This window comes from Tenrec ecaudatus, chromosome 3, assembly GCF_050624435.1.
Source record: "Tenrec ecaudatus isolate mTenEca1 chromosome 3, mTenEca1.hap1, whole genome shotgun sequence".
Lineage (NCBI taxonomy): Eukaryota > Metazoa > Chordata > Mammalia > Afrosoricida > Tenrecidae > Tenrec > Tenrec ecaudatus.
The window spans coordinates 59,973,839-60,000,125 of NC_134532.1; positions in this window are offsets into that span (position 1 = coordinate 59,973,839).

The following is a 26,287-nucleotide window of genomic DNA, read 5'->3' on the forward strand; positions in this document are numbered from 1 at the left end:
ATCATATTGTTTACTTACTATGTAAGGAATGGTACGATCTTCAGCAATGGCATTGTAGTCATTGTCAAAAAGGACATGTCAGGGTTTATCTTGAAGTACCATTCTGTCAGTAATAGGGTTATATCTATCTGCCCTCAAGGAAATCCAATCATTGAAACTATTATTCTAATTTATGCACCAACCATGAGCTCTCATTGCCAACTGGTTCTTGGTGTCAACTCACAGGGACTCTGCAGGACAGAGTAGAACTTCCCCCGTAGTTTTCCAAGACTGTAACTCTTTATGGGAGTAGAAAGCCTTGCCTTTCTGCCTCTGAATGACTAGTATTTTCAAACTGCTGACTTTGTGGATAACAGCCCATTGAGTAACAACTATGCAGCTAGGGCTCCTCTACCAAAGGTAGAGATGAAGAAATTTTAAAAATTCTACCAATGTCTGAAATTGATCAAACATGTAATCAAGATGTATTGATCATTATTAGTAATTGGAATGCATACACTGGAAATAAAGAGAAAGGAACAATAGTTGGAAATTTTGGTCTTAGTGATAGAAATGAAGGTGGAGATTACAAAATAGAGTTTAGTTAGAGCACCAACTTGTTCACAGCAAATACCTTTTCACCAACGCAAATAGCAACTAGACACATGAACATCTCCAGATGTAATACATATTTCCAAAAATCATATTGACCTTGGATGTGGGACAAAATGCTGGATAAGCTCAATATTAGCAGCTAAACTAGACCACCAATAGTTCAAATGTAATTTCAGGTTTAAGTTGAATAAAATTAAAAACAAGACTGCCAGAGCCAAAAAATGACCTTGACTCTAACCCACCTGAATTTCAAGAATATCTCAAGAACAGATTTGCCGCATTAAACATAATGGCAGAAGACCTAATAAGCTGCTGAAGTACATCAAGAATATCATTCATTAAGAAAGTGAAATGTCATTAAAAAGACAGGAAAAAAAGAAAATATTGAGATTGATGAAAAAATAGTCTCTAACACTTGCCCTTAAATGTAGAATAGCTAAGACAAATGGAAGAAAGGATGAAGAGATTAATAAGAATATTCATAGAGCCGCTTGAGAAAAATAAAATGTTATAAAGAAATTAGAAAACCAAAAAGGAGGAACATGGTCAGCATATTGAAAGAAAAAATCAAGAAAACTTAAAAACTAAAAAAAAAAGTTCAAGCCATGAGTTGGAATATTGAAAGATACATGGGCAAAATATTGGATGACGTAGGAAGCATCAAAAGAATAAAAAGAATACAAAAAGTCACTGTAGCAAAAAAGAAGTAGTCAACATTCCACCATTTTTCAGGAGAAGAGCACATGAGCAAGAGCCAGTGTTGCTGAAGAAGTTCAAGCTACACAGAAAGCGTTAGCCAGAAAGAATGTTCTAGGAATTGATAGAATATCTACCAAAATTTTCAACTTAATGATAAAGCACTGGAAACACTTATTCATCTATGCCAGGAAATTTGGGAAACATCTATTTGGACAAATTACTGGAAGAGATACATTTTTGTACCCATTCCAAAGAAAGGTGACCCAACAGAATGCACAAGTTATTAAACAATATCATTGCCGTCAATCATCCAACAAGGACTGTAGTAGTACATTGACAGGGTGCTGCCAGAGTTTCAGGCTAGATTCAGAAGAGGATGTGGAACTAAGGATATCATTGCTGATGTCAGATGGATCTTGGCTAAAAGCAAAGAATACCAGAAAGGTGTTGCTTGTGTTTTATTGATTATGCCAAAGCATTCAACTTTGTAGATCATAACCAACTAAAGATAACCCGGAGAAGAATGGGAATTCCAGAACACTTAATTGTGCTCATACAGAACCTGTGCATCGATCAAGAGGCAGTTGTGTGAATAGAACAAGGGAATATTGCATGGTTTAAAATCAGGAAAGGTGTGGGTCAGAATTGTATCCTCTCATCATACTTATTCAATTCGTACACTGAGCAAATGATCATAGAAGCTGGAATATATGAAGAACGAAGCATCAGGATTTGAAGAAGACTTATTAACAACCTGTAATGTATAGATAACACAACTTTGCTTGCTGAAAGTGAGGAGGACTTAAATCACTTGCTGCTGAGGATCAAGGATTACAGCCTTCAGTATGAATTACACCTCAATGTAAAGAAGACCAAAATCCTCACAACTGGACCAATAGGTAAATCATGATAAATGGAGAAAGTATGGAAGTTGTCAAGGATGTAGTCTTGCTTGGACCCCCAATCAATGCTCATGGAAGCAGCAGGTAAGAGATCAAAAGACGCATTATGGGTAAATCTGCTGCAGAAAGCCTCTTATAATATTGAGAAACAAGAAGGTGACTCTGAGGACTAAGGTGAGCCTGACTCCAGCCATGGTATTTTCAATTGCTTTATGTGCATGTGAGAGTTGGACATTGAATGAGAAATACCAAAGAAGACTCTAATTGAATTGCATCATGGGAGACGAATAGTTAAAGTACCATGAATTTCCAAAAGGACGGACAATCTGTCTTGGAAGAAGTACAACCATAATGCTCCTTAGAAGCAAGGATGGTGACGTTTCATTTTGCATACTTTGAAAATGTTTTCAGGAGCAACTAGAGCCCGGAGAAGACACCATGCTGAGTAGGGTAGATCGGTAGTCAACAAGAGGGATTGATTGAGTTTCTGATGGCAACAATGGGCTCAAGCATATGAACAATTGTGAGGATGGCTCAGAGCTGATCAGTGTCACTATGGGTCAGAACTGACTCCATGGCACCTAACAACCAACAATACCCTCTCAGAATTCCTTTTCTTCTCTAAGGAATCTGTTCAGGAAGAACATTCCGTCACTGAAATAGATACTTTTAAAAATATGACATCTAGGTCCTGGAGTTGGTACTAGGGAAAGCAACTCTTTTGTTACTTGGACCTAAATAACAGCATTGTTCAAGATTTTCCAGATGTACAGGATCCACTGCCATTGATTGAATTATGACTCAGAGTGACTTGATAGGACAAAGTAGAGTTGTTTCTGAAGGTTTTCAGGGCTGTACATCTGTACAGGAGCAAACAACCTCATCTTTCCTCTGTGGGACTGCTGGTAGATTTGACTTGTCAACGTTAGGTTAGAAATCCAGTGCTCTCCCAGTTAGTCTCTGTAAATGTACAAAAGGACTCCTGTAAATTTGCTAAAAAATTTAGATTCCTGGTTGGCGTTACAAATACAAGTTACAGTGAGTGTGTGTGTATGTGTGTGTGTGTGTGTGTGTGTATTTGCAGGTTAATAACCCTTGGGGTGTTCAATTATGGTTGGAACCCAGCGATTGGAGAGATCCTCAATTTAGTCTAGTCCTTGGTATAAGTAAGACAGCTGGTGGTTTGCTCAGAGAAGCCTAAAATAATGGAAAGGTTTATTTGATGCCCTTAAGTAAAGCCTTCCCCCCTTTGAAGACTTGACAAAACCTGATTCTTACATAGGGAACAAAAATAAAAGCTTTTACAATCAGCAAAACCAACTCTTTCTGAGATTTACTAAACATTCTGGGTTTCACTCTTGTGCAACAGGAGCACTAGGAACATAGAATGTAGCCTTTGTATGTAGCCTTAAACCCTTAGATTGCAACCTTGTTCAAAAGGCAGAGGGTAACAGGCCACTCCATAGGCTGATTGCTTTCACTCATGAGCCTGCCCATACTTTAGAAAGCAAACAAATTGATAAGACTAATAAATTGATAACTTTATAATTACAGCAATTACGGTCTCATAATTAAGTGAGATTTAATTTCTTTGGTGGTACTTGTAAAAAAATGTTTAAAATCTGATATAAAGTTGAATAAAATCGATAAGCAACCATTAGGTAAAACTGAATCTAGATCAAAATGAAGTAACGTTGAAGAGAAAAATAGGCTTTTCCTGGGAGACATTTAAATCCCCAAAGATAAATAAATATTCAAAGCAATGGGGAACCTCACAGATTTTTAACTGACTTGATATAACCCTGTTTGCTATCTACCAGAAGCCTCTGTTTCATAGTACCAGCACCTCTAAAGTTGTAGGATTGCTAATCAAGAACAAACTCTAGCCCACTAAAAAACCCATTCCTATACCTTTCTATTCCATGGAGTACGGACATCCTTTTCTGCTTTGTCATGATACCCAAATGAAAGAGTCATATTCAATTTAATGAAAAGGGAGACATATTATTAGAATTCTGACAGTTATCAGATAATTGAAGGAAATTTGGTGTTTGTTTTTTTTACTATGTACAAGCACTTATTGTGTGCCTCGCAAGGAAGGTCCTATGATCTGTTTGTTGCTTTAGACTGTCTCTTTACTAGAAGCGTTCACAGATGTTGGCTGGATGGAGCCAGTGGAGCCTCTTGTAATTCGAGTAGATAATTCCAAACATTTACTTGAAATCCTCCAGTTTCCTTTAAAATGAGAGGCGAAAAAGAGGTGTTACTCTAATCAGAATTTTTTTTGCTATAGGCTTAACTATTCCCTGCACTAGCCCTTGTAATACGCCTGCTTCCCCTATTAAGAAGTCAAATAATCACAGCTGGAGGTTTCCATGGGATCTACATGCCATTAACTGCATTGTGTCACACAGATTTCCTGTGGTTCCTAATCAACATCGATTCCTTACTAATAAAAGAAAGCTCCCTGCCACCTACTTGACTGAGAGTTGCAGCAACCCTGCAGGACATGTACCTGCCTTTATGGGCCTTCAAGACGGCACCTCTTTCTGGTAGTGGAAAGCCTCATGATTTTCTCAGTCTAACAGAAAGGAGGTGGACATTTTTCATTATCTTTCCATTCATGTTTCCATGAACAGTTTGAAGCTTCCTTGTACATACTTTGAAGCCTTGCACTTCACAGTAGTTTGTATTCATAGCACATTTTTCAATAACCAACATTTGTTTTCATTTACCTGAGGACACAAGCTATGTAAGTGGAGGGTGGTCTCTGCAGAAACACACACACACACACACACACACACACACACACACGAGTTTTTTGTTTGTTTGTTTTATCAAATTGTACTTGCAAACCTAATCCTCTATGATTTTCCCAAGGATCAACTTCACTACAATTTGCTGATGGTTTACTGCTCTTTTCTATATCTTAGCATTTGTCTTAAAAACAGCATTCTGTTGTTAGCATATTTGGCTGATGGTGGGCACAAAGACAATAATGTAAGACAACAATTGGCCCAACTTTCAGTTAAATATAAACATATAACTCAACAAAAGGGAATCACTATTGGTCTCAGAAGAAAATACATTATCCTAGTATTCCTTGCCCCCAATAAAAACCTCAGTCCACTCACACGTGTATGCGAAATAACAAGCTAAGACGTGGTTTCTTTTTAAGTCTTTGTAGATATTGAAGGGCTTAAAAATCTTTTTTTAAATTAAAAGATCATTTTATTGAGGACTCTTACACTCTTGTTACAATCCATACATGGAATGCATCAGGCATGTTTGTACATTTGTGGCCTTCGTTATTTTTTAGACATTTACTTTCCATTGAGACATTTACTTTCCTTGGTATCAGCAACTCTTTTTCCCCTCCCTCCCCATAACCCCTTGATAGATTATAACTTATTATTTTCATATCTTACACTAACCGCTGTCTCCTTTCCCCCATGTTTTCTGTTTTTCTTCCCTTGGAGAGGGATGCATGGTTATGTGTTGATCATTAAAGATTTAAAGAAGAAAAGGAGAGAGAAAAAAAGAGGAGAGAAAATATACATAAGTCCCGGTCTGGTTGCTGACCTTCATGACTATCTCCCCACTGGTTGTGAGAGAATTCTAGGAGCTGTCCTTCCAAGCCTGAAGTCCATTTGGGGGCTCTTCAGGGGCTGCATAGCTTTGCTTTGCTCCGGTTGCTGATCTGTTATTTTTCCCTTCTTGGTTTGCCCCACTGTGGGGGGTCCAGACTGCACTACCTCCCCACTGTGTGACCCCAGACTTGTCCTCTGTCACAGTCTGCTCCAGTAAAGGGAAAACAAGATACAAGTTGTTGTCCTGACACAAGCGCTGGAAACAGAACAGGTGCATAAGCAAATGTGGTAAAGAAGGCAGATGGTGCCTGGCTATTAAAAGGAATTGCATCTAGGATCTTAAAGGCTTGAAGTTAAGTAAGCGGCCATCCAACAGAGGAGCAACAAGCCCATACCTCACAGTCCCCTCTGTGTCCCAGCTGCCCCACAGGGACATTCTCCTCCGGGCCTAGTGTGCCACCATGGGGTCCAGAACTGCTGTCCATTTCTCTTCTTCTTTCCTGGTCTGCTTTCATGTGGGCATGGCATGCTGGCCCATCTCCCAATCCGTAGGCTCTGTCACACATATTTCTAGGGAGGGGGTCAGTTTGGTTCTGGTTGGGGCCAGCCCTGTAGGCCTCTCTTTTCATACATTCCTTCACGCAGCCACATTGTCCTCAGGGTTTGGTGCACCATGGTAGGGTTTGCATACCCACTCCCGATTCTGTGGAGACAAGACCAGTACTCTCCCCCTAGGTGGGTTAGTGCCCTGCTCCCCACATGTTATCATCTCACTTTTGTCCCCCTCTCTTTTCTCCATCCCCAGTTTCCCCTTTGTGTTGAATTGATATGTATCTCTTCGGGTTTGGTATCTCCTCCTCCTGACTCCTTACACCTCCACCCAAATAATGTGACATAGGTGTCTTCTCTTCTATACCTACTGTGCTGATTGCACTTACCTCAGGGAACTCATGCTGTACTTCTCCTTTTGTGATTGGCTGACCTTGCTTAGCATAATTTCCTCCAACTCTTCCCATGAAAAGACGTGCTTCATGTGATCATCAGTGCTTTTTAGTGATGCATAGTACTCCATTGTGTGTATTTACCAGAGTTTACTGATTCACTTGTCTACCGCCGGAGATTTAGGTTGCTTCCAACTCTGATTGTGAATTGTGCTTCTGTAAACATTGGACCACAAATGACTGCTCATGTTTTTTTTTCTTACTTCTTCTGGGTTTATGCCCAGTAGATGGATAGCTAGGTCATAAGGTAGATAAATGTCCATTTTCTTTAAGTATCGCCAGATAGCTTTCCATAAAGTCTGTACATATCTACAAGACCACCAGCAGTGGAAGGAGAGGTCCTAGCTCACCACATCCCCTCCAATATTTGTTGCTCTCTGATTTTCTGAGTTGGGCTAACCTCAAGGGTGTTATTTGGTATCTCAAGGTTGTTTTGATTTGCATTTTTCTGATGGTTAGTAAACAGGAACACTTTCTCATATGTTTATGGGCCATACGGGTATCCTCCCTAGTGAAACTTGTTTTCAGTTCTTTTGCCCACTTCTTCAAGGGGTTAGTGATTTTCCTCTTTTTTGCAGGCACGGAGGGTATTGTAGATTTTCATAGCAAGCCCTTTGTCTGTTGTGTCATTACTAAAAATCCTCTCCCAGTTTGTGGATTGTGTTGTGACCCTCCTGGCAAAGTCTTTTGATGCGCACAGGTGTTTTAACCTTAGTAAATCCCACTTGTCGATTTCAAGTTCACCTGTGTGTGTACCCTTCCCTTTTTGCAAAGAGCCTTTGTGTTCCCTAGGCAAAGGTTCTTAGGTTTGTCCTTAATCCTTCACTGATGATGTGAGGTTTTACTTCTAGGTCGATGATACACCTTAAGTTTGTTTTTGTGCATAGGGTGAGGTAGACACCTTGTTTAATTTTTCTACATGTGGATACCCATTGTTTCCAACACCACTTGTTAAATAAGGTGTCCACCTCCCACTTGATGCTTTTGGGACCCATGTCGAAGATAAGATGTCTATACGCTCATGATTTTATTTCTGGGTTTCCTGTTCTTTTCCTTGGTCTGAGTATCAGTCATTATGCCAGTACCACACTATTTTGACCACTGTTGCTGTGTAGTGGGTATTAAAGTCAGGTAAAGTGAGCTCTCTGACTTTGTCCTTTTTCTTGAGGAATTCTCTGCTAATTCTAGGCTTCGTAGCCTCTCCATATGAAATTGGTGTTCTGTTTTTCCATTTCTTTGGAGGAGGTTGTTGGTATTTGAATCAGGATAGCAATAAAATTATTAAACATGCCTTGGGTAGGATTGACATCTTTACTATTCTGAGTCTTTCAATCTATGAGCATGGAATATTCTTCCATTTGTGGAGGTTGCACTTGGTTTCCTGTAGTAGGGTCTTGTAGTTTTCCTTATGCAGGTCTTTTGGTTTTGGGTTAAATAAATCTCTATATATGTCAATTTGTTCTTGGCTATTGTGAAGGTTACTGTCTTCTTGAGCTCTTCTTTCATGGTCTTGTCCAATGGATATAACAAACCAACCATCTTCTGTTTGTTGATCTTGTGTCATGCCACTCCTCCATATTCCTCTATCACTATCAGTACTCCGGTTTTGGAGCTTTGGGAATTTTCCATGTACAGAATCATGTCGTCAGCAAATAGTGATAATTTCACCTCTTCCTCTCCCAGCTGAATACCTTTAATGTCCATCTGTCCATTTAAAGAGATCTGTTGTTAACTAGGACCTCCAGTACAATATTCAATAGAAGTGGGGACAAGGGCATCCTTGTCTGGTCCCCTTTTTCAGTGGGACTGGTTTAGTCTTTTCTCCATTGACTATGATGTTGGCTGTCGACTTTTTGTAGATAGCTTGTATTAACTTGAGGAATTGACCTTCCATTCCTAATTTCTTGAGCGTCTTAATTAGGAATGGGAGTTTGATGTTATCAAATGCTATTTCTACCTCTATCAATATTATCTTGTGATTCTTATACTTTTTATTATCAAAGTGGTATATAATATTGATGACTTTTTGGATGTTAAACCATCTCTGCATCTCTGAGATGAATACTACCTGATCGTGATGGATGATACATTTAATGTACTTTGTATTCTATTGGTCAATATCTTGGTTAAGATTTTTGCATCTATGTTCATTAGAGATATCAGTCTGTAGTTCTTTATTCCTGTGGGATTCCCTTGCCCTGTTTGGGTATCAAGGTTATACTGGCTTCATAAAATGAGTTTCCCATCCTTTTCTACATTCTGGAATACTTTATGGAAGATCAGTGTCAGCTCTTCCCTGGATGCTTTGTAGAATTCCACTGTGAAGTCATCTGGTCTGGGAACTTTTTTTGTTGGTAGCTTTTTGATAACCATATCTATTTCCTCTTTTGCTACAGGTTTGTTAAGGTTCTTGACCTCTATCTGGGATTGTTTTTCCCAAGTATTTTCCCATATCTTCAACACTGTTGAATTCATTAGAGTACAGACTTTCATAGTACTTTGTGATTATACTTTTAATCTCAGTGGGGTCTGCTGTGATTCACTCTATTTCATCTCTCATCCTGGCTATTGCTCTTTGCTCTTTCCTTTCTTTGGTTGGGTTTGCCAGTGGTCTGTTGATTCTATTGATCCTTTCAAAGAACCAGCTTTTTACTGCATTAATCTTTTGCATCACTTTTTTATCTTCCCACTGGTTCAACTCCACCATGATTTTTATTATTTATTTTCTTTTGCTATTGGAGGGGTTGTTCTGTTGACTCTGTTCTAGTTGCTGGAGGTTTTGTGAGTGCGTATCAGTCATAAGTCTCTCTTCTTTTTTTCATATATGCATTTATTACTCTATCAAACTACCTCTGATAACTACTTTCATAATATCCCATAAGTTTTGATACATTGCATTCTCATTAGTTTCTAGAAACTTTCTAAACTCCTCTCTAATCTAGGCCCGTAACCACTCATGTCACAGAACTGTGACATTATTCATAATGTCACTATAAGGATCATGATCAATTGTTTGCCTTTGTTTTGTTGGTGATCCTTTTATTGATCTCCAGCTTTATGTGTGTTGATCCAAGGACATCTGAGTAATCTCTATATGTTTGAATTTACTCAGCCTCAACTTGTGTCCCAGCATGTGGTCTATTTTCGGGAATGAGCCATTTGCGCTTGAGGAGAATGTGAATAATTTTGCTTTTGGATGAAAAACTCTATGTATGTCTATCAGATTCTGTTACTTAATTGTAGTGTTTAGGTCTATAGCCCCTTTGCTGAGTTTCCTTCCCAGTGCTCTATCTTTCTCTGAAAGCAGTGTATTAAAGTGACCTACTATAATTGTTAAATCAGTGATATCTTTTTTCATGTTTAGAATAGTTTGAAAAATTTCATGGGTCTCTCATTAAGCACATAAATATTTATTATACTCACTGGCTCCTGGTTAACTGATCCTTTGAGCATTATATAGTGCCCCACCTTTTCGCATTGTATGGATTGAACCTTGAGGTCAGTTTTGTCTGAGATTAGGATGCTGACTCCTGTTTTTGTAAGTTGCCATGTGCCTAGTATATTTTCCACCAGTCTTTTAATCTTCATTTATTTTTATCTGTGAGCTTAAGATGAGTCTCTTGCAGGCAACAGATTGATGGGTTATGCTTTCCAAACCAGTCTGCAAGCCTTTTTATTTTAGGGTAGGAATTTGAGACTGTTGACATTTAGAGTTATTATCATAATCTGTAGATTCATTGCTGTCATCTCGTGCCTTTTGTGTTGGGTGTTTTCCTATCTCCCTTCATATTATTGTTCTGTGTCTTTATGGTTGGCTTCTTTATTGCCTTCTTTTCCCTCTGAGGCCATGTTATTTTGATGACATCAACTTATTGGATTCTGGTTGGAATTGGGCTATAGGGTGTTCTACTGCTTGTGTTTGGTGGATTTTGAATGTCTGGCCGTAGTGAGTCTGCAAGGATCTTCCATAGGTTTGGGTGTCTTACAGGATATGCTTTAGTTTTTCCTTGTCCTGAGAGCTCCTTATCTCTCCTTCTAGTGTAATAGACAATGTGGCAGGGTAGAGGATTCTTGGGGAGGTGTTCTTTTTTCCTTCCCAGTTTTGAAAGATGTTACTCCACTCTCTCCTCTTCATGGTTTCTGCTGATAAGTCTGAGCATATTCTTATGTGAGAGCCAATGTATGTAATTGTCTTTCTTTCTCTTACTGTTCTTAGAATTTTGTCTTTTTGCTCTAGGTTGAATAGTTTAACTATAATATGCCTTAGTGAGTTCTTCCTGGGGCTTAGTCTAATTGATGTTCTCTCTGCTTCCTGTATGAGTATCTGATTCTCAATCATTAAGGTGGGAAATATCTTACAAAAATTCCCTTGTTAGTTTATCTGTCGATTTCTTTGCTGTGTCTTGTTTTGGTAGGCCTGTAATTCGGATATTGCTCCTATTCATAGCATCTGTCATTGATCTCAGGTTTTCTTCCACCTCTTTTATTATCCTGTTTGACTGTCTTTCTCATTTGCTGAGGTCTGCCTGATTATCTTCAACATCACTGATATGATTCTCAGTCTCTTCTAGTCTGTTCATGAGATCTGTGGTCTTGTGTGTTATGTGATGATTTTGTAAAGCGGGGTGCCATATTTATGGGAGACCAAGGAGCCCTGTGTTCTTTCTCTGTGTGACTGGCAATGATTTTTCAAGTGCTCCCTGTGACCTACGATGGTGATGTGTAGGCAAGTATCACAGTGACTTAGTGGTCAACATTGATGAGAGGCCTCAGAGACTGGAGTAAGGCTGGTGACTGTATGTATGCCCTTGGGCTGAGTTAGTCTGGGCTGTCAGGACCCGATTTTCAGCATTTAAAAAAATTATCATTTTTATTATTTATAGGCACCTAATAGAGGACAATGGTGAGGGAGGCTTCACTGCCAGAGGATGGGGTGTTGAGCAGAGGAGAGAACAACCCCACTACTGCAGGTGAAGGTACAGGGGACATCCTGCACAGGGTGGGGGTTTCACTGGTGGGGGCAGCTGTAGGGAAACCAGTATGACTGCTGGATAGCTCCAGGTAAAGTGATAGGGTTGTAGGGGGCCAATGGGTGGGTAGTGGCCCTGTTGGGGTCTAAGGTGGTATGGTCAGCATGGGCCAGGGAGCTCTCAGACCCTGGTTGCTGATCTGCTGGGTTCTGGAACGAGACTAGATTTGGGGAAAGGATGCCCTCTGGAACCGGGATGTGCTCTCCACAGTTTCACGTGCCTGGGCCAGGAGAGACCCAAGCACTACCATCCATGCTGCCAGGAAGTGGCATGCACAATACTGCCATCATGCTGCCTGGGCCAGGGGGTGCCCAGGCAGTGATGATCCACTGTGACAGGCGAGGTGACATGTGCTGGATGGGCCAGAGTGGCCAGGGTAACTGCCATCCATGTGCTGGAAACTGGCATCTGTATGTCATGTCATGAGGTCCAAGAGGGGCCCTGGCAGCTACAAACTGCACTTCCAGGGCAGTGGTTCATGGTGTGTTGTGCCGCGTGGGCCAAGAGAGGTGGGGGAAGCGAGGAGTCATGCTTCAGGGGAAATGGCGGTGGGAAGTGGCAGGCACCACTCCAGGTGGATGGGAAGAGGCCAAGGCTGCAACAAACTGAGGCACCCTGGAAGAGGGCGGTGTCATGTCCTATTGCCATAGCTGATGTGGCCATGCAGGTGTGTAAGTGTCCCAGATACTGGTGCAGGGAGACCCCCAGCTGCAGGTGATCAAACTTACTGCAGGTCATGCCTTGGCGCCCTGGGTGGCTTTTGGGAGGGGCCAAAGCTTAGCATTGGAATCACTGCCTCATGGAGAGAGGAGGACTGTGGGAGAAGGGAACAGCTCCTTGGAGAGGAGAGGTGCCGTGAGTAGACATCTGATACGTGGTGGTCAAGCCGCGACTTTGGGAAGCTCAGCAAGACAGCTGTCCAGTACCTGGAGTGCAACCAGGCCGGAGGGGGCAGTGTGGGGTAGTGGTGGGTGGTGACTGAGGCATACCAAAGCAGTACAGATGGTGGAAAATCCCTGGTATACAGACATAGATCTCCGGGGCTTTGGAGCAAAGCAGATGTGGGGGAGGGTTGCCTCCTGGACAGTGGGGGGTAATCCCTCAGGTGTTCATGGGGATTTTTCCACTCACCAGGATCCTCTCACTTTACCTCCTAGATATCAGGCTCACTGATCTCTGCAGAGTTCCCCATATATCATATTTTTCTTCGCTGGTTCAGTCATTGTTTCATTACCTTCAGAGCGTATCCTCTTTCACTTTTTAGAGGATTTCAAAAATTCCATACTGACATGAAAGGAATCACACTGATGAAGATCAAGATCCTCACAAGTATATCAATAAACACCATATGGCAAACACAGAAAATATTGAAATTATCAATGTCAATCTTGAAATTATCAAATTATCCAACATTACTGGCCATAGAAGCAATAATTAAGGGGGGATGGCATATTGCACTAGCATATCTTCTTTAAAAGGTCTCTTGGAAGTATTAAAAAACAAAGATGTCACTTTGAAGGCTACAGTGTGCCTGATGGAAGTCATGGTATTTTCAATTGCCTAATACGTTTGTGAAAGTTATACAATGAATAAGGAAGACTATAGAATGGGTGCCTTATAATATGGTGTTAACTAGGAAGATTGACTGTATAATGAATGATAGGAGAAGGATTAATTTCAGGAAAAAAATAGTCAGGATTAGCGTATGAAGCAAGGATGGCAAGAATTTTTATAATGTATTTTGGTGATGTCTCCAGGAGGGACCAGTCCCTGGGGAAAAAAAGAATCATACTTGGTAGAGGATCAGTGAAAAAAAGGAAACATTTTGTGGTAGTTACACAATTTCACATCAACTTGATAGAGTGAAGGGGTGGGGTGCAGCATGTTAATCAGGTCATAGTCTGATGATGCCTCCTGGTGGACCTGACCTTCTCATAAGGATTCTGGGAACTTGATCTCTTTCTACTTGAGGTGGGCCACACACATTCTCTCTCTGCCTTGGTCTTCCTGTTGACAAGCCACATGGAGCAGCAGCAGCACGAGCTGCTGGAGCAACTGACAGCAGCAGGAGCCTGCCTCTCTCTCTCTTTCACCTTCCTGTTGAAGACCCACACTCTGAGAGCTGGAGGAGTCACATGGAGATCTGCACCAGTACTTCTACTGCCACTGGGTCCACAAGATGTCTCACCCACTGACCTGTGATCTTCCTGCATTTTATATCATTGCAGGTGCTGTGTGAGTCTGAAGAGAGATTTATGGTGGATGATTATCAGACTTATGGGTTACTATTGGATTTTTGGACTTAATCTGGACTGGGCTGGGATGTTTTCTTAATATAAAATTGCTCTTTGATATAATGCTCTTATATATATATATATATGGATTTGTTTCTCTAGTCAACCCAACCTAACACACCTTTCAAAGAGATTAATTGACACAGAGTCTGCAACAATAAGTTCAAACAATGGGATCAATAGTGAGAACTAAGTAGGCCTAGGCAGTGTTGCAGCCTCTTGTACACAGGAAAGTTAAGAGCTGCAACTTACTCACTAGCATACAACAACAACTAATACCACAACTTACCAGCTAGAGTTTTCATATTTCATTAATGAAATGTCTTGTATTGCCTTAGTGGTCCTCCTCATCAGAAGCATGATGGACAAGGAAAGTCCACTTGGCTCCTATAACTTCCAACTAGATTCAATTGCCAATGGTTACCCAACTTGCCTCCAAACAGTTGCCACCCTAGCCAGACTGAGGAAAGCAACAACAACAGGTAATTTTAGGAACCGTCTTGATGTTTCCTATGTAGTGTCTGCCATGTTAAGCTCCAATTCACCTGGCATTTATCAACTAACAGCGTGATTTCTTATGCGGTCTTGCATTCAGTTATCTGTGATAGCCTGCTATCATTCTAGAGGGAGCCCTGATAGCATACTAGGTCACACTATTGAGCTGTGAATCACAAGATAGCAGTTTGAAACCAGTACCTGCTCTGCAGGAGAAAGACGAAAGTTTTATTCTCAGAAACCCACAGACACAACACAACTCTGTCCTGTATGGTTACTCTGACCCAAAATCAATTTGATGGCAATGAGTTTTTTAGCAAGATGACAGAAATCACTTCCCACAAGATTGTTTAGACTGAAATAAACAATTTCTGACTCCTTAAAATTATTTGATGGAACTGTCTCTTTTTAAAAAAATCATTTTATTGGGGGCTCTTACAACTCTTATAAGATTCCATACATCAATTGTATCAAGCATATTTGTATGTATGTTGCCATCATCATTTTGTAAACAATTATTTTCTATTTGAGCCCTGGTATCAACTCCTCTTATTTCCCTCCTTAACCCCACACCCTTGTGACCCCTTGATAAATTATACATTATTATTATTTTCATATCTTTTAAAAAATTTTTATTTTATTTTTTTTGTGTGTGAGTGAGTGAAAGAGTGAGTGAGAGAGTGAGTGAGAGAGTGAGTGAGACAGTGCTATTTTCATGTCTTACACTGACTTCTATCTCCCTTCACCCACCTTTCTGTTAATCCGCCTGGGGTGGGGAGGGGAGATTATGTGTTGATCATTGTGATCAGTTACCTTTCTCCCCTCCTCCCACCTCCTACCCTCCTGGTATCCCTACTTCCATTTATGTTCCTGAGGGTTTTATTTGACCTGGATTCCATGTGTTGTGAGCTCCTACCTGTCTCAGTGCATATGCTCTGGTCTAGCCAGAACTGAAAGACAGGATTGAGGTCACAATAGTGGGGGTGAGGAAGCCTCAAAGATCCAGAGGAATATTGTGTTTTTCATTGGTGTTATATTGCACCCTAGTTGACTCATCCCTTCCTTGTGACCCTTCTGTGCAGGAAAGTCCTATTGTCTACAAATGGTTTTTGGGTCTCAACCCCTGTATTATTCTCAATATGGTTTTTTTATGGGTTGTTTTTTATCTTCTGTTGCCTGTTACCCTCCTTACATGATCGCTGAAGACCAAATGGGTGCATAAGCAAATGTTGTGAAGAAAACCGATGGTGCACAGCTATCAAAAGATATGGTATCTGGGGTCTTAAATACTTGAAGATAAACAATCAGCCATCTAGCTCAGAAGCAACAAAGCTCACATGGAAGAAGCACACCAGTCTGTGTGGTCATGAGGTCAATGGAATCAGCTATCAGGCATCAAAGACCCAGGACAAAAACTCATATCAATGTGAATGAGGGGGAGGCGGAGTGAAGACCCAAAGTCCATCTGCAACAGTTGAACCTCCCCTCACAGAAAGATCACAAGGAAGAGACGAGCCAGTCAGGGTACAGTATAGCACCAACATGCAACTTTAATCCAATTCTTTAATGCTCCCTCCACCCCCACCCCACCACCACCACTACCATGACCTCAATTCTACCTTAAAAGTCATAGTAAACCAGAGCATGTACACCACTGGTTCAGATAAGAGCTCACAACACAGGGAATCCAGGACAGATAAACCCCTCAGGATCAATAATGAGAGTAGTGATACCAGGAGGGTAGGGGGAAGGTGGAGGGAGAAAGGGGATACAGATTACAATGATCTACATATAAACCCCCTCCCTGGGGGACAGACAACAGAAAAGTGGGCGGTTGGAGACAGTAGTCAGTGTAAGGCATGAAAAAAACAACCATTTATAAATTATCAAGGGTACACGAGGAAGGGAGGGTAGGGGTGTGAAGTGAGCTGATATCAAGGGTTCAAGTAGAAAGAAAATATTTTGAAAATGATTATGACAACATATGTACAAATGTGCTTGACACATTGGATGTAAAATGGATGGATTGTTATAAGAACTATAAAAGCCCCCAATAAAATGATTTCTTCTAAAAAGAAATATAATGTTTAGATAATAATAATGGCAACATATGTACAAATGTGCTTGATACAATTGATGTGTGGAATGTTATAAGAGCTGTTAGAGCCTCCAATAAAATGATATTTTAATAAAAATAGATTAAATTAATTATAGAAAGTCTTCTTAAAAAGATAACACAGTTGTCTCATTACATAAATTAAAGATTTAAAAAACTTAGGCTGCTTTTTAACACCACTACTAATGGTATGAATGGGACTTAATGATAAACCTATTCTTCCCAGATCTCTACATATCCCTGTGACCATGACTTTGCATTTTAGTTCCCATATGAGATTAAATAAACTTACTGAAACATAGGGGGAAAATTTTTGAAACTGATAAACACATCACTGACCATTATTAGCTTTACTCCTGAGAAGCTAATTTAGATGTCCTGTGGGCCTAGGCTTGAGCGAAAATTATACTTTATTTAACAGCCACCATTAGCTCAATACCAGTATATTTTAATAATGGGGAGCTTATTCTCACATTGGATGGAAACATTTCCATGTGAAAACTCTACTGCTGCTTCAGCGACCAAGGAATAATTAGAGGATACCATTCACTTGGGGAGCTTGAAAAACTCTGTGGTGACCAGGACCCTAACTCTGCTTGGCAAATGACTCAGAAGACATACAAAATGTCTCCCATTTACCAAAGATTGCACTGCCTATGTCACCTATAAGCTCTGAATTTTGAGGAGAAAAGCAATAGTACAATGAAAACTCAAATAACCAAATATTGTGAATCATCGATTCTGCCCTGGACTAAAATTCGTCCCTCAGTCCTCCTAAATTTAGGAACGACTCCATTTAGAAAACCCAAACCCCCTCCTTAGGATGAGATAGTAACATTCATCCCTGCATCCTTGCTGTTTATGGCGTACAAGGAACTGTGTTTTACACAGGCAAGCTGCGCCTTAGCAAACCACCTCCAACAACAGAAGCTGAACGCCAAGATGTCACAGGGGGTAAAATCAGAGCGTGCCTGCTTGGTAAACAGTAGCACCAGAGATCTTAAAGGCTTACTGAAGCATACAATCACGTAAGCAGCCCCATGCTATCACTGCATGCTCCTGCAAAAGAAAGCATCAATAGCCTACATGTTAGGGTTGTTTAGGCGCATGTGTTATTTGGTAAGAGTTAGTGGGTTTGTGGGCTAAGCGTGCTCAAAAATATTCCCCAAATAAACTAACAATAACTATGCCTCTGCTCTATGTCATTTTGACTTACAAAAGATTTCAAAAGAATACTCTACTTTCAGATATTGCAGGAAACCTATTATTAGGCTTTTATCCCTTAACAAACATGCTTAACTGAATACTGTTCTTCAAAGCAGGTAATCAGTTTGGAAATCTTCTGTGACTAAATCAGGTTAAGACATCCAAGAATCAAAAGTTCTTGCCTGGCTTGAACACCCCACTTTCACTATCGACTTAGAATGACTTTGGTTACTTAGGGGGGAAAATTAAGTACTTTTTTCCAAAAAAAAAATTACTTGTCCCATAAAAGAATTCTTAGAATATTTGGAACTCTGAATGTGGTCATAAAACTGGAAAATATTCAAGTTTTTTTTAAATATGGCAATATTTTTAGAAAATGCTCACCTTAGGTAACTGTTAATTTTGAAATAATATTTTATTGCTTTTAGGTGAAAGGTTACATAGCAAACTAGATTTCCCTTGAACAATTTTAAAGCGCATTGTTCCATGCCGTTGGTTACAAATTTTACGTGTCATCATTCTCATTACTTCTTTTCGGTTTATTCTTTTCCCATTGATTTAGTATCCTAACTACTACTTGCTTTCTCAATTTTCTCAATTTTGCTTTTGGATAAATGTCGAGCATCTGTTCTAATGCAGTTAATTATTTAATAAGGCTTACAGGAAATATTATGGGGGAAAGAGGATTTCTAAAAATTCATGGCAAAATGGAATTTTGCAACAAAAGTTTTTGGCTAAAATGTGTCCTGAAAAAATAACTTTAATTCAAAGTTCAAAGCTTATCTGAGAGCAATAATTCTGGAATTCTTTACTCAAAACAACTCACTGGCATTAAGTTGACTTCAACTCATCAGTACCCATTAGGTATGATCTTTTTCCAGGAATCTGCGTCTTTTTCTACATTCTTCTCTCATTTCATGCAGAACAGTGGGAGTAGTTCTGGTTTCAAGTTAGAAGGAGATGTAGTTCACGTGGGCTGTTACTTCTGCAGAGCAGTTTCTTCCTTGAACCCTTGATTTGCTCCATATCAGTAAAGATCACCGTCGGTGCAAAGGATGGCCATTCACAAGCTTTTGAGACCCCAGTGTTCACCAAAATAGGATGTAGCGCATAATCTCTATGAACTTTAATATGCCAATTGGCTAAGACTATGCCTTTTTTTAACCCAGTAAAACCATCTGCAAGTTGTTTGGAGTATGTCTAGAAAGTCTCTGTACCTGTGCCTCTTCTATTGTTGTTAGATGCATGAAGATATAAGCATCCCTTAAAATTGTATATATACATATACCGACAGATACACTTACATATTCACATATACATATATACTTACAGATGCCTTCCTATACACATCTATGCACGCGTGTGTAGCTACATAAACACGTACCTATGTTTCCATTGTTGTTACTATTGCTGCAAAATTATATGTGCATATGTCATAGAATTTACTGAAATCGTTCCTTTTTCCTATTTACTTCTAAGTATTTTTATTTGCCTTGGTCAAGTTATGCCGACTTCATCCATATGTGGAATTGCCTATCCCATCACCAAAAATAAAAAGTCTATTATCCAGAAATTTGTGGCTTTTTGTTCCGTAAACAGTTACAGTCTCTAAAACTCACAGGGACAGTTCTATCCTGTCCTACAGCGTCCCTATGAGCTGGCATTAACTCAATGGTAAACCATTATCCAGAAAGTGATCAGGAAAGCTGCCCCCCCTCCTGCCCCTGATATCACCAAAAAGTGCTGCTTTCTGTGTTTATAAATAACTATTCTTGACTGTTTACAATAGTGGAGTCATCTAATAGTTGTCCTTTTGTGATTGACATTTTACTCAACAGAATATCCTCCAGATTCTGTCATGGTATACGCTATTTTCCAGACTCTTCATTATTCTTTGTAGATATGTACTATTCCATTGTATGTTTACACCACAATTTGTTTATCCATTCCTCTATTGATAAGCACTTAGCTTGTTTCCATATTTTTGCCATTGCGACTAATGCCGCAGGGAACATAGGCATGCATGTATCTATTCATATTATTACACTTATAGATCTTGGAGCTATTCTTAGGAATAGAATTGCTGGTTCAAAAAGTGCTTCCATTTCTAGCTTTTTGAGGAAGCACCGTACCATTTTCCATGGAGTTGTGACATTTCCGTGTCCTCTAGCCATGTGTAAGAGGTTCATCCTCCTCACACTTGCCAACATTTGTTGTCTTCTGGTTTGGGGTTGTTTGTTTGTTATTGCCATTTTTACATAAATGCAATACTATCAAATTGCAGTTCTGATTTGCATCACTCTAATAGCTAGTGATTGTGAACCGCTTCGCATGCTTTTGTTGACTGCCTTCTCAAATGTTCTCTTTGTGAAATGTCTATTCATGCCCTTTGCCCATCTTTCTAAGTAGATTGTGTCTTTCTGCCATTGTGTTGTTGAACTTTTCTATATATTTTAAAGAGTACAGCACTCTCAGGTATATTGTTGCCAAAGATTTTTTTCCCAGTGTGTCTTTTTAATTTCTCGTTGTCTTTTAATGAGCACAGAAAATTAACATTTATGAGGACTCTGTGATCTAATTTATCTTCTGTGATTCATTCGCTTTTAATTGTTTGATAGATTATTTATATTAAAAATTATGTCCCCTAATTTTGTCCTTATGTTATCTTCCAGACACTGAGATGTTTTAGCTTTAGCACCTAGGTCATTTTGAGTTTGTTTTGATGCATGATGTGAGGTTTGGATTCTGTTTCTGCAAACTGATATCCACTTTTGTTAGCATCATTATTAGAGACTGTTTCCTCCCTCACTGAATGGGTTTCCACCCTTTATGAAAGATTAGCTGCCTGTAGATGAATGTGTTTGCTTACTTCTGGGTTCTCACTTCTCCTAAGTTAATCTGTGTGCTTGTCATTGAACTTGTATCAGGTGATCCCTTGGCCATATAGTCAGGTTTGAAATTAGGAAGTGTGGGGCCTTCTAATTGTTTCTCCTTCAATATTGCTTTAGCTGTATGGGGCTTCTTTCATTTCCATATGTATTATGAAAATAGTTTTTACATTTCATTAAAAATGTTGGTATTTAGATCAGGATTGCATTATAGCTATAAATTGCTTTGAGTAATGAAGATATAGATTATTTGGTGAATGTTCTGTATGAGGTTAAAGAAAGTTCTTTTTATTTCTCTGTCTTTTTTGGCTCTCAGTTTGTTGTCCGGTGGTGGTTTGTGTTGATGTGCTACTAGATGAGATGACACAGGTATTTCAGACACCAGCAGGGGCACATTTGGGGGATAAGTTTCAGTGAACATTCCAGACTGAGAAAAGCTGAGGAAGAAGGAAGAGGTGGATCACTTTTAAGGGACCAGCCACTAAACTTTATGAATAGCAGTAGAATATTTTCTGAGATAGTGTCAGAGGAGGAGGCTCTCAGTTTGGGGTGACTCTAAGTAAAACTGGGGGGAAGCTCCCTTTTCAAAGCAGAATCAGCAGCATTCAAGATGTTGATGGAGCAAAATTTTCAAGTTGTTCACCTTCTGGACTCAAGTTAACAGTTGTGAGGATGGTGTAGGATTATGCATTGTTTCATTCTTTCAGAGCCAACTGGAAGGCACCTAATGACAACAACAAACGTTTTTCTCATGAATAAATGCTGGTTTTTGTTCAGTGTTGATCTATTTATCTAATAAGATAATCATAGGTTTTGTTTTGTTGTTGGGTAGTGTTTGCTTATGTATGTTGTTGATATTATCACATCAGATGAAAAAATGGTAAATGATTACCCATTGTCATCTGGTCAATTTTGACTCACAGAGACCCTTGATAAACTGAAAAGAAAGGAAGGAAGGAAGGGAGGGCAGAAGGATAGAAGAAAATCACCTCTCTGCTATCAAGTCAATCCCAACTCATAACACCCCCTGTAAGAGAGAGTAGAACTGCCCCTGTGGGTTTCCAAGACTGTTAACTCTTTATAGGAGTAGAAAGCCTTATCATTCTCCAACACAGGGCTGTTAATTCCAAACTGCTGACCATGTTAATTTCAAACAGCCACCCAACACAAAGCTCACTACACCGCCGGGGCTCCTTTAGAGACTCCACAGAGTGTCTGCCCCAAACTGAGACTAATAGCCTAGCCAAGTGGACATACTACGTCAGCGCGCCATCATTGTTTTCATTTGGAACTGGTTGTTCTTATGGTACTCCGTATTTAATTCCAGGGGAAGAGGAATTAAGACATAATGGAAGGTTCCGTGAATTCTTGAAGCCCCCTCATGTATTCTCTGTGGGATGCATCAAATTGAATATTCATGAGTTCTCTGTGATTTGATTCTCAAACATTGTATAAATGTTTGACTCTTGAGGAGCAATAGCAACATGAGTGCCTGGACTTTGTGTCACCAACTGAAGACTCCAAAGTATTCAATCATATTTTCTTCTGCTTCTTTCCTTTGGATTTAATTTCAAATTTACCCTTTATTCTCTTTCCTTAATAACGGATGAACGAAAGAAACAAAGTTAAATGGCATTGGAGAGGCACTGAGCTTGACCGCGTTTGAATGCACTTCTTTCAAACTATCTTTAATCACTTACTGTCAGAAATACTGAGTGAACGCAACACAGAAATTCATCCAACTCACCCAAGTGAGAGTCTCTGGGGCAAGGAGAAGGTCACCAGACTCTGTACAGAGCTTGGTCTGTGTGATTCTTAACAAATGTTCCCAGGACAGGAAGGCTTTTGTTCTGCTCCAGTCTCGGGGAACTGATTTAGTGAATGCTTTGCACCTTTCTCTTCCTTCAGCACCACCCTTGACCCCTCACCCTCACCCTCACCCTTTCACATCAGATCTTCTTGCTTCACTGGCCTTTCCGAATAAGGAAGCATGTCACCCAATCAAGAATGTGCCTTTTCAGAAGAGGTCAATTAGTCCTAGGGAGTCATGAGCGCTAAGGTGCCCTCTCTACTCTGACCATTGATTTAAACGCTATTCACAGGCTCCAGAGTGCTAGTGAGGCACCTCTCTGGGACTTGAAGAGGGGCGTCATCATCCATTCCCATAACCCATGCCCAGTCACCCCAGAGAATCAGCCACCAGCCATAGTTCCTTCCCACCCAGCCAGACAGTAACCCAAACAAGCCCCTTTCTGTACACTCTCTGTAGCGTGTAATTGCAGCTGGAGAAACAGAAGGAAAGAGAGGCAATTCATTGAGTGAGCTTTGATAGAAATATCTTAGGACAATCTCTGAGGCCACAGACCTATGTGCTGGGAGGCAGGTTGAACCGGATCACAGTTGCTCATGAAAACATGCAAGATCTTCACCACGGCCACACATCCCACATGTGTTCGTGCTTCTTGAAACTGTGGTCTCTCAGTGATTCCTGCTTGGCAGCCTACGCTTTCTCGGCATGAGGAATTCCTTTTTAAAACCCCCACAACTTGTCAGCCATAGGCAAGGCCTACTCTATTTAAGAAGAGTCCCAAAGAGAACCAAACGCTCCTTCAGTTTATTCGCTCTGCGCCAAGCCAAATTCTCCTGTTCCTTTCAAGTACGTTGCAGATATTATTTTGATGTCTTTACCTGACATGATTATTCTTATAGTCAAGGTCATTAATGAAATTAACCTCAGTCTCACCTATATAGATGCCATCATCTGCCTCTAAGTGTTTCATTCAAGCTTAACAGACTAGGACAGAGATGTGTGATGAATTCAGCAGGGGAGGGCCACTGAGAGGGGAGTAGCATGGAAAACATATTGGGTTAGCACGGGAGTGCGTGAAGGCAGGGAAAAGTTCCTACCATGAGACTGAGTCTTACAAATGAGCGTGTAAATTTGAGCACCTCTCAGAAATCAGGCATTTTGCATACATCAGTTCTTATAAGAACTTAAACCTTACTATTCCATTTCAAAGTGAAAAAAAATCAGACTCAAAGTAATTGACTTACTTGCCTGGAGTCATATTGCTAATAAAACCAAACCAGTTGCTACTGAGTCAACTCACGGTGGCTCCATGAGTGTGCAGGCAGCATTGTACTTCATAGGGTTTTCGATGGCTAATTTTTGCATAGCTAATTTTCCATATAGCTAATACGTGGAATGTGATGCATTTCTCCTGAATTTCTAACTCACAATCCATTTTTTTTTCTTGTGTATTTCTACTGGCTAATGAGCCAACCTAGAATTCTATAACAGATTGACACCCAGATATTTCCTGTTTCAACCTTTTAGATCTGTCTTTTCACTGAAGTTTCCTCTGATTTTTTTCTGGACTTAGCTCATTATCCCTTTGTATCCCTTCTGATTCTTTCAGTCTTTCCTGCTCTGAATTTGGATATTTTTCTGGTCCCACATTCTAGCCTGAGTCCCTAGTTCCCATCTTACTGTCATGTGTAGGTAGGTTAGTCTGGGGGCTCTAGATAAGCAAAGCCAGTGATGCGTGTATGTGGATGTATATAGAAAAAGGTTAATATAAAGAAATGGTTTACACAATTGTAGAAGTCGGTAAGTTAAGTCCAGTTCAAGTCCACAGAGCAGGTGTACGTTGAAGGCTTCTCTTGACTCCTGCAGCTGCAGGGGCTGATGAACAGGAAGCAGGAAAATGAAGCAAAAAGACCACAGGCTTATGAATGCAGAGCTGAATGAATCCAAGGTAAACTTAATTAATCCAAAGTTTGCAGTCTGCTGATGTTTCCTGGGATTAGCAGGCAATATAACAGGAGGTCTATGAACAAGACGTAGGATTCATGCTGCTACACCCTGTCAAGCTATATTAAAGGTAGGCCACGCCCCAAAGCAATCTTCCTCAATTGTATCAAGGCTGTGATCAGATTAAGGAGGAGGAGGAGGTGGTGGGAGGTGGGGTGGGGGTGGTGATGGTGGTGGTGGTGGTTGGTGCCAAGCAGCTGGTTCCAACCATCACATTCTATGAACAACAGAACAAAATAATGGCCCCTTACCATCCTCACAAATGTTCTGATTACTCTCACTGTTGCAACCACTTGGTCAGTCCATCCTGTTTAGAAACTTCCTCTTTCCCACTACCCCTCTACTTGACCAAACAGGATGTCTTTCTCCAGGGACTGTCTCTTCTTACAACATGTCTAAGAATCATTCTGGCCATAAATATTTGTTAGTTCTTTTGGAAGTCCATTGGACCAATATTCTTTTCCAACACTATAACTCAAACAAATCAATTCTTCTTTGGTCTACCTTATTCAACGTCCAACTTTCACATGCATATGGAGCCGTTGAAAATACCATGGCTTGTGTCAGGCATGCCTTAGTCCTCAAAGGAAGATAGTTATTTGTGCAGCAGATTTACCCAATGTAACACCTCTTTTGATCTCTTAAATGCTGCTTTCACGAGCATTGATTGTGAATCCAAGCAATACAATATCCTTGATAACTTCCAATCTTTTCTCCATTTATCGTGATGTTTCCTATTGGTCCAGTTGTGAGTATTTGGGTCTTCTTTACATTGTGTCATAATCCACAATGAAGGCTACAATCCTTGATCTTCAACACCACGTGCTTCAAGTCATCCTCACTGTCAGCAAGCAAGTTTGTATCATCTGCATAGCACAGGTTTCTAATAAGCCTTCTTCCAATCCTGATCCCACATTCTTCTTCGTATATTCCAGCTTCTCTGCTTATTCACTCAGCATACAGATTGAATAAATAGAGTGAGATGATACTCCCAATCATACAGATTGAATAAGTATGGTGGCAGAAAGTAGTATTCTTCCCATAACCATTGCTGCTTCACAGAAGATCCCTCATGGAGTTGACCACATTATGTTAGATCCTACCATGGGAGAAGCACAGCCAGGTTGACATAAAACCTAACTGCCGCGTCTTTTTGTTTGCTCAAGAGGAAAAGAGATTACAGCCTTCAAGATGAAGGAGACTGCAACCTCTGAATCACCGAGCCCCTGTGCTTTCCTCAGGAGTTCTGTGAAATGACTCTCTGGACCATCAAAGAGTAGAGTTAGCTATATAGATCCAGTCCTCCAAATACCTTATGAATTTTAAATTCTCCATATTATTCTGCTAAATAGTCACATCTCCCTTCTTTTTTGTGATCTTTCCCAAGGAATCCAATATTCCATGAAGCTCTCTGAATTGACAAGAAGAAAAAACTAGAATGGAACAAGCATCTAATTGTTTAAAGACTCGTTGAGTTGGCATCCAGCATTTCTCATATTCAAGTGATAAACCACTTGAAACAAATCTCCAGTGTCCTTCTTTTAAAGCAATCTAGCTTGTAATGCAGTTCACTTGGTTGAGAGTCATTCGAAAGCTCACATCAGAAATCCATAGAACCAACTCAAGAGTATTTCATAATTTTAACAACTGCTTATGAA